The following is a 9,982-nucleotide window of genomic DNA, read 5'->3' as shown; positions in this document are numbered from 1 at the left end:
ACGCGAATGCATTTATAATTACAGTGAGGCAATCCACCTAAAAAATAGTGACTACGGGTGTTTAATAACAGAAAGCACAATATTGAATTGTATTCAACTTCACTATATTGAATTTAGTTGTATTCAAACAATAAAAAAATTAAGAAATAGGGAGTATACCATTCTATTCAATTCGACTATATACAATATATTTAATGATATTCATTATTCACTATTATACATTGTATTCAATTCACCGTATTCAATTCGACTGTAATCAAACAACAATAAAATCACAAAAAAGTGATATTCGGCTGTATTTAAAAAAATACAGACCTTCGGAATACATAAATAGAGGCAAAAATATAGTGTATTTAAGTTATTTGTACAAAATACAATATATTTGTATCATTGTATGTGACTCAATAGCAAAGAAGAGAAGAAAGTTCGCCGGAGATGGCGTTTTCAGCCAAGCAAAATACTGTATACATTGTATTAAAATTAAAAATGAAGGCGAACAAAAATCCGACCCCTCAAATCTTCTCCGGCAACTCTGCTTCAGATTTTCAAAAGCTCAATTCGTAGCGACATGGCCAGATCTGTTCCCTTACTCCCTCTTAGCTTCAGATCTATTCTCTTCGCTTCAGAAAGTCCACCATCACCACCAAAAATGGCTGCTACGACGACTGTCTTGATGGAAAAGAGAGAGAGATTTAACTTTTGAGGGAGAAGAGAGAGGATTGAGAATCTTGTTGATAGAGAGAGAAGGAAGAGAGAGAGAGAGAGAAAGAACATAACTGATGTATTGCACGCCTCAATGGTAGAGTATAAAATAAATATTTATTTTGCTATAAAATAAATATTTATTTTGCTATAAAATAAAAAATTTAGCTATAAGTAATAATATTTAAAATTATTTTGGTTTATAATAAATAAGGTGTAATAATTTGTCATAGAAGGTAAAATTTCTTTATTAATACATCATAAATAACAAGTATAGTGTTAGGTGTCTCCTTAAAATAAAGGCATAGGCCCATAACTGACACTTCCAACACATGACCTACTTGCATTAGAGATTTGAAAACCAGTTTTATATTTTCGAGAAGTTGTTGTTGGTATAATCCAAATTTGTGTCCCAAGTCACAAGGTTCATCAAGCTGGTCTCTTTTAAATGCAGTAAGGAGGCACGAACGAACTACAAGAGCCTACTGCTTAATTAGTGATTCCTAACGAAGAAAAGCTTTTCTTCTTCTTTTTTCCGTCTTATATATTATTTAGATATGAAATGTTGCTTTCCACTTTGTTTGCGTTCCAAGAACTTCTAGACCATGTGAAATCCAGATTGAGCTGTAAGATGAAAACAATTTGTTGTAAGTTCTTGTATACGGTCAAAGTTATGTGCCTGTATACGGTGAAATCGGAGGAGTCTATTTCCCGCCACTAAGATGCATCCGGGGGGTCATATCAGTATCTCGAGGCTGCAGGACTACGATCGAGCTCCCTCCTCGAGGTTCGCCCGCGACCCAACAAAGGTTCCGAGGATGGGGAATTCCCGAGGCAAGCAGCCAGCATCAGCAGGGTCTAGCATAGTGCCTAGCCGTCCCATTCCCGTATCTTTACATTTAATACACTCTGTACTATATTGTATTCCCTCTCCTATATAAAGGGAATCCATGCCACTTTGTAAAGGGCTGATGTTGCTCCATCTATTTCTCCACAAGATCAATAATATCTCTCTCTCTTCTCTCTAACTTACTCGTCTTTACTAGCTCGAGGCTACTCTTAGCGTATATTAATTTCATACAAGATCTTCATTTATTGCTTGGCATTGGCCGTAAAGAGCCTTGTTTGATCATACCTTGGCTGTTATCACATTCCCGACTATCCCCGATAGCTAGAGCTCTAGCCAGATATCGACCAGTCCGAGGCTCGGGCTGCAAGCTTCTCCATTTGATTACTACCCCGCTTTAGCTCGTATTTCTTTGTTAAACCTCATACTCTTAGCATCTACTACTCTAACAACTAGCATAGAAATAGATCACGTATTTTTAGAGTCCCATTTACAAATTTAATTGTTGTTACTATTTTCATAATAAACAGTTTGGCGCCCACCGTGGGGCTAAAAATAATAGTGATTATTTTCTTGCTGGTTTCATTCCACAAATGCGAGTTATCTTTCACATTTTTTCTTGTCCAAGATCTTTTGATTTCAGGTCAAAATGTCTGGCTCGGTAAACAGAGTCAAGAACGACAACCTCTAAAACCACGGGGAAAATGGCGTCACTGTTCCGGCTACAGGGACGCAGCCACAGAATCCCGATAATGCGCCCCGACCGATTCTGGCGGACGCGGACTCATAGGACGCACAACAGGTCGACGAAACCTCACACAGCGACGGAAGCATACAGCATGGAGACCAACTAGAAGCCCAAAAAATCCCGGCTCGGGAAGCACATGAAGTTAGTCTTCACGATATTTTTGAAATGTTGCAGGCACAGCGGTTGGCTATCGCTCAGTTACAAAGCCATGTGAAGACTCCCAACATAGTAGCGTCGGAAGCTACTCCCCCAGCCGAACGGGGTACCGGAGAGGTCAAGCAACGACAGATCGGTAGCCGATCCTGCCATTGTGAAAATGCTGGAGGACCTTACCAAAAGGATCGAGTCAGGCGAGAAAATGATAGCAGCCAACGATAAGAAGGTCGAAACTTATAACTTCAGAGTTGACCAAATCCCGGGCGCACCCCCGGTCCTAAAAGGTGTAGATTCGAAGAAGTTCGTGCAACGGCCGTTCCCAGAAGAAGCGGCTCCGAAACCCATTCCAAAGAAGTTCAGAATACCAGAACTCCCAAAATACAACGGGACCTCAGATCCTAATGAGCACGTCACTGCCTATACGTGCACGGTGAAGGTCAACGACATAAAACACGATGAGATCAAGTCAGTCCTACTGAAGAATTTTGGAGAAACGCTCTTGAAGGGGGACATGATGTGGTACCACAACCTAGATCCTAAATCCATAGATTCATTCGCCATGATGGTGGACTCTTTCGTAAGGGCGCACGTCGGTACCATCAAGGTAGCAACAAGGCAGTCCGACGTATTCAAGATTAAACAGAAGGAGAACGAAATGCTGCGAGAATTCGTGTCTCGTTTTCAAACAAAATGGATGGAGCTACCCCTAGTCTCCGATGACTAGGAAGTGCAGGCCTACACTCAAGGTCTGAATGAACGAAGCTCGGTGGTATCAAGGCAGCTAAAAGAAAATCTGATCGAGTATCCCGCCGTAAACTGGTCGGACGTCCACACCCGATACCAGTCAAAGATCAGGGTCTAGGACGACCAGCTGGGGTCCCCTTCGGGCTCAGTATACCCGAGTAGGCTCTTGGCGAAGGAGCCAAGATCGAACAAAGAGAGGTACCAGCCATACACTGATGATAGGAGAAACGCTCCAAAGCGCAATCCGCCCCGTTATGACCTATTGGTAAACCAAAGACAGAACCCTCGGGAACCCCTCAATAGAGGTGGCTTCAATGGGTACGCGGGACCAATAGGGGCCCCGCCTATCAGAGTACAACTTTAGCGTCGATGTGTCGGACATCGTGTTCGCCATTAGCAAAATCAGGGATGCCAGATGGCCCAGACCAGTACACTCGGATCCTTCCCAAAAGAACTACAATTTGATTTGTGTGTTTCATAAATCTCACGGGCACCGAACTGAGGATTGTAGGCAGCTCCGAGAGAAAGTGGCCCAACTGCTCGATAACGGGCACCTTCAGGAATTTCTCAGCAGCCGGGCTAAAAATCAATCCCGGGAAAGAGAAACGGCCAAAAGGAACAAAGAAAACGAACACAACATATAGTCCACACGATTTTTGATGGTCACCCCAGACGCATTCAAATATAGGACCACCTAGCAACCGCCAAATAAGCGCCAGAACGCGAAAGCACCATCGCCAGCAAGGTATAATCACCCCTCCCTCTTTCTATCTTCTACTTCACGATAACTCTTGTGCAGGCCAGGGACCAAGGTAATCGGGACGCCACTCCGGCTCGAAGACCCTGAGGTTTCAAAGCGTTCGTTGCACTCTTTTCCTTTGATCGGTTTCTTTATCCCGAAACAGGTTTTTACCGGCAGAGGATTTTAATGAGGCAATGCCCAAGCACTTCCCAAGAAGGATTCAATGAGCCTACGGGACTTTCTTTGCAACCAGCCCCGCTTCGAGAAATGACGAACGAGACTCCAACAGGAAATGATGTGCCTGACCAAATGGTCCAAGGAGCCGCGCCCGCACGGGCCGAGCTCACAACAGCGAAACAACATATATTCACGCCAAGCAATAAAGAAAATCTTTCAGCATCTTGTACTCCAAAGAAGGAAAATTCAGCATCCTCACTGCAGGGGTCCCTCCACCAAATATGTTCCGAAATACTCGGAGACTTAGCGCCAACAATTTGGCACCCGCACGACCTTAGGGTCGGAACTTCGTGCTCATAAAGCCCCAACAAGGTAACTCCGAGCTCACGAATAACGGCCTTCGAGCCTAAGAAAACTCGATGACTCGGACACTATCGCCAATCGCCGTACACTGGAAAACTCAAGACCGTAAGACCCCGAGCAGGCAGACTCGGTATAACCAGATCCATTCTATATAGGGACAAAAACTGTAAGACCTCAACATGCATGGCAAACTGTAAGACCTCAATAGGCATGACAAATTGTAGGACCTCAACAGGCATGACAAACTGTAAGACTTCAACAGACATGAAAATTTTGTATGACCTTACTACAGGCATAAAATTCAATCCCGAAGTTTAGGCTATACGTCACATTTTTAAGAATCCCGAAAGGGCATACCTTCGGTGTAGACACCTAAACTATCACTCGGGATTAAAATGGCTCCGACCAAACACATATGACTATGGTCAAAATGGCTGCTCTAGCCAAATTAATGCGACTTGGGGACGCCTGACTGTCGCTAACAAAATCGCAGACCATTACTTCGAATATACTTCGGAAAGAACCGGTTAACATAGGTTTCCCTTAACAGGCAAACGAGCTTCGACCATGTCAGATCCAAATCACAAGGCTTCGGGCTACTCAGCCTACGAGCTAAGAGCCTTCTGAGGTGCTCGAACATCGCCACTAACGACTTGAAATCGAGGTTCTTCCCGAACCGACGACGGGTCTGGAAAAATCATTTCAAAAAGACCTTAACGAGAGGAAAACAAAGCCTACAAAATGCCCACAGGCAAAAGCGTAAGAGCTATTGTCGCCAGCCAAACGAGCCTCTAGGCCGCACATTAAAAGGTTTCAACGACCAAACACCGTAAGAGCTACTGTTGCCAGCTTGAAAATTGAAAACTTGAGGATTAAAATGAGCTCGAGTCGTAACCCGATTCAGAGACCGGATCCAAAATAGTTAACTATGCATGCCTAAGGTCCACATACATAAAAGGTCGCTCCGGCCTAAGGCGTAAGAGCCATTGTTGCCAGCCCATGCAAACGCAAAACTCAAGGGTAAATTGAGCTCGAGCTGAATCCCGACTCGGAGACTAAACCCGAAGATGGTTAAAGTATGCAAGCCTAAGGGCAAAAAATAAAAGCTGCTATTGCCGGCCTAATAAACATCGGGGCCATATTGCAGGTTCGGAGGTTTTAGGTCGAATCGACCCAATTGAAATCCCGACGAACAAGAGTACAAAAGATACAAATTGCGGGGTTCCCCCTCTTATTTTTACATATTGGCAATGAAGCACAATCTCAGCCTACGACATATTATGAAAGCTATACATACAAAGAGGAAAGCAGGGAATAGACGTTCCCCCTTTCGACAACTATGGCCCGATGGCCTCCTCCTCACCGTCCTCAGCATTGGACAAAAGGAACTTGGCATCGTACTCCTCTCCTTTGGCTTGCTCAATTTCCCCCGAGAGATCGAAGCCCCTGGCATGAATCTCCTCGAGGATTTCCCTTCGAGATCTGCACCTTACATATTCTTTTCTATTACTTGCACGATCGAAGGCCCTCTGCAACTCAGCTTTAGCAACGGTAGTGCTCTTTGAATAGGCGCGCAATTTCTGTCTCGCCCTGTTATTGCTCATCACAACCTCGGCCCAGACATTCACCACCTCGGTTTTTGCCCTCGAAAGCTCGGATGAAAGCCCTGAGATCATCTTTTCCCGAGCAAAATCATTCGCACAGATTGTCTGGATTTGCGCCTCAAGAGTAGAAGCCTCGGCCTGAGCCCTCTCTTTGGTCACAAAATGGGCACTCACATGCACCTGCAGCTCGGTGAATTTGCGTTTGACTCGGCTAACCTTGTCCCAGAGTTGTCCCAGCTCATCCGCCTTGTCCTTCAATTGAAATAGCAAAACATCAAGATGACAAGATAGAAAGAGAATGCAAGCCAGCGTGAATTACAGGTACCTGTTTCTCCAGGAGGACCTCCCAGGCCCGGCTCCAGTCCACCTCACACTGTAAATAGAAGAGCTTGCTTTTATTTGTCACATAAAGAAGCTTGAGGGATTTCTCCCTATCCAGAGCCTCCCGCAACAGGGCCTCACAACGAAGCAGCTCGACTTTAAGCCTGTCGAAGGCCTACGAAAGAAAGCCAGGAAAAGAAAAAGAAGAAGAGCGCAGGGCCAGAACATTCTTACAGCAGTCGAAACTCACCATAAGGCCAAAACGTTGAGCCTCGCCGAAGGCCAAAGCAACGTCTGATGACGCGCCACTCCCGGAAGGTTGCCCATTAATCGAATCACTTCTCTTTAACCGCTGTGAAGAAGTCGCCTCACTACAAGCCTTTTCGCACCTTGGAACATCTTTCCTTTTATCGGCACTCCTTGATCTCGAGGCCAGAAACCTCTCCTCCTCCCTCGGAGAACATGGCCCCGCCTCAAAAGGACTCCCGGCACCTGTGACAGATAAATCAAATAAGCCGGCAAGAAAGATGCCATTTCTTAGGAGGCAGAGCGGCGGGCACCTACCATGATGCTTCGCCTCCCATCTCCCTATTGACAGATCTTGCCACTGGCGCCTATCATAAATAGATCACTCGGCTAAATCGGGGACCTTGTTGGGCGACCAATGAGTTGCTACAAATAAAGAACAAATAGATATCGTTATGGAGCCAGCCTCAGGTTGAAACGAAGACAGCTCATATGAAGCACTTACGTGTGAAGTTCCATTTCTTAGGAAACGACAAAAATTCTCTAGGGATAACATTGGTCGTTTGGATCCAAACGAACCGATTCATCCATCCACGGTCCTCATCCTCCTCGCTGCCAATTGCAGGAGCTCAGGTGGATCGACGCTGAAGAGCAATCAGGCCCCGGTAGCGCAATGGTCGATACAACCTCATGAGGTGGCTGAGGGTAAATTCTATCCCAGCCTTGTCGGCAAAATATCTCGTCGCCTGTACTATTCTCCAAAGAGAGGGATGAACCTATGCCAATGTTACTTGATATCTTCGACAGAAATCAAGCATGACCCGGTACGGGGAACCCAGCGCGAAAATAAGAGTGTATACGCTCAAAAATCCCTCAACATATGTCATGGAACTCTCCTCGGGGGAAGGTACTTGCAAAATTGCGCCTTCCCCCCTCTACAATCTTTTCTAATCACCTCGAGGTTATCCTCCCTCACTGATGAAATGATCCTTGACGCATGCTCTCGATGGCCCGAAATATTGGGAGGCTTCCCCAGCGTGACAACCCTCCCCGAGGCGGAGCACCCCGAGCCTGGCTCTCGCGATATCGGAGGCAAGCTGCTGGCACCACCGAATGTGGAACGCAGGAGAGACTCCCCTCCACCCGATGATCAGACGTCGCTACGGAAGATTAGGGGGGAAAAGCGAGGATCCGAGCAAAAACATTTTTTGAAACAAGGAAACAGAAGGTCTAGCATAAAGCGCCAGGCTCTGTAGAAGAGAAAGCCTTATGAAGAACAACAAATTTTCCCCTTAAGAGACAGATGAAAAAATATATAGGGGCAAAGTAACAACTGCCCGCTTACACAATAAGGCCAATTAATTCTGGCCGCGTTAATGTCACCCTCTCCTAGGGGAACGTACAGGCGGAGTCACTCCAGCTCCCAGGTGACTCAGAAAACTGCGGGACCTCGGGGAGACCCCCGACGTCACAAACATCGGTTCGAGAGGAGCTATCAATTTAACCTCGGGGTATGGCCAGTTTCAGGGTCCCGGTTGATCCGAGAGCAGGCCCTGAAGGTCCGGCACCGATAGGCAAAAGCAAAGGGGCAAGGCGAAGGGCTGACAGAATGAAATCTTCTTTTCTACATTATCAAAAAGAAAAACATCTTTACACTATCCATTCCCCGGAGGGCCACATACATAGGGAAGGGTAAGGTATACAAAAATGACTCGGAGACTACTCCTCGTCACTATCATCTTTGCCCTTATCAGGGGAAATCAAAAGCGCCAGTTTTTCCTCCACTGTACGGGCCTTCTTAAGGTCAGCTGACAGGTCGATACCTCTGGCCCCGAGTTCCTCCAGGGTCTCTCTCCTCGACTCCGCCTTAACATGCTCAATAGCCCGGGTCAGTTTCTACTCAGTTGCTACGGATATGTCACGAGCTACCCTACGCGCCGTGGCAACGTCCTCCTGATAAGTAACAACATTTTGCTCGACCTCAGAATTAGCCACGGCTAAAGCAGCAATCTCCCTGCGAGAGCCTCTAAGAATATCCTGGGATGTCGCCAACTCCCCAGCCGCTATTTCATTTTGCTCTCTCAACTCGGAGATCTCTGCATTCAATTGATTAATCTGCGAGCCACTCTGCTCGACCTACATGAGAAGGGTAAAAAAATGAATATATGAATACGGAACGTATGTGAATACAGGATAAAAGTCGGGCATGAGCAAGTAAAAGTACTTGAGCAGCAAGATCAGCCTTCTCTCGGAGCACCGTTCCCAAAGCGGCCCGAAGTTCTCCCAGCTCTTTATCTCCCCAGGCAGAGCGAGCCTCCAAATCATGAAGCTTCGAAGTAACCTTCTTACACTCCTTCTCCTGATAAGAAAGCTCTCCGCGGAGCAAGAGGATGTCATGATCGTACATCCACTTACACTACGGCATAGCGGAAAAGTTAAAAAGACAAAGAATGATGCTCGAGGACGAAAATAAATGCACGAGAAATGGCTATCACCTGCTGCATGAACTTCTCCGCCGCTTTGACGGCTCTAGTAATATCGAGATCAGCTTTATCAATAACACCATCAAAGATGGTAGCAATAAAGTCTCCCCCTTTGAGAGGAGTCCCCTCTGTGGCGCCGATCATCCCGTGGGCATCCAGTAGTTCCCCTGACGAGACCGGAAAGCTCGACATAAAGTCGTTTAGGTCGCCAATTTCTCCAAGTGGCAACCCATGTTCCTGGAAGGCTCCAAGCCTCGACCCTTCAGGATCAATGCCAGCAGTCCTCCTGGCGGAAGCTGCATCAAATCCGGTTGCGTGATTCGAAGCTACATCAACATCCTCTTCAAGGACCCCCGACCCACGAGCCCGTCCGGAGACAGCCGTTTCGGACTCAGCAGCCTCCGATCGAGGTGCCTGCAAGTCTCTCGCACTCGACCTCATTCTCCTCCTTAGCGGGCTTCCATCATCATCCTCTCCTTCGGTTTCAGGATTCAACTTTAAGGTTGAAGCAGCAGTCCCGGCAGCGGCTTGGTGCTCGAGTGACCTGGTTTTCTTTGCCGTAGGACGGACAACAACTGCCCTGCTTTTTCTCTTCTTTCTCGTGTCAGGCTCCAAGGCCCCTGCTTCGCCACCAGGGGGTGGCATCATCATCATATGCTCGCCAAGACCTACACCAGCATAGTAACCGCAATACGCTTTCGCTAAGGGCTCAGAAAGAAACACAAAATACGAAGGATAGGCGGTAAAGGAACCTCACCATGATTCTTAGCCACCCAACTCTTCATAGCCAGGTCGGTCCAAGACCGAACGCGATATGGGAACTTCTCGTTCAACCTCGCGATCCATTCC

This window comes from Nicotiana tabacum, chromosome 16, assembly GCF_000715075.1.
Source record: "Nicotiana tabacum cultivar K326 chromosome 16, ASM71507v2, whole genome shotgun sequence".
Classification (NCBI taxonomy): Eukaryota; Viridiplantae; Streptophyta; class Magnoliopsida; order Solanales; family Solanaceae; genus Nicotiana; species Nicotiana tabacum.
This window is presented reverse-complemented; position numbering follows the sequence as displayed.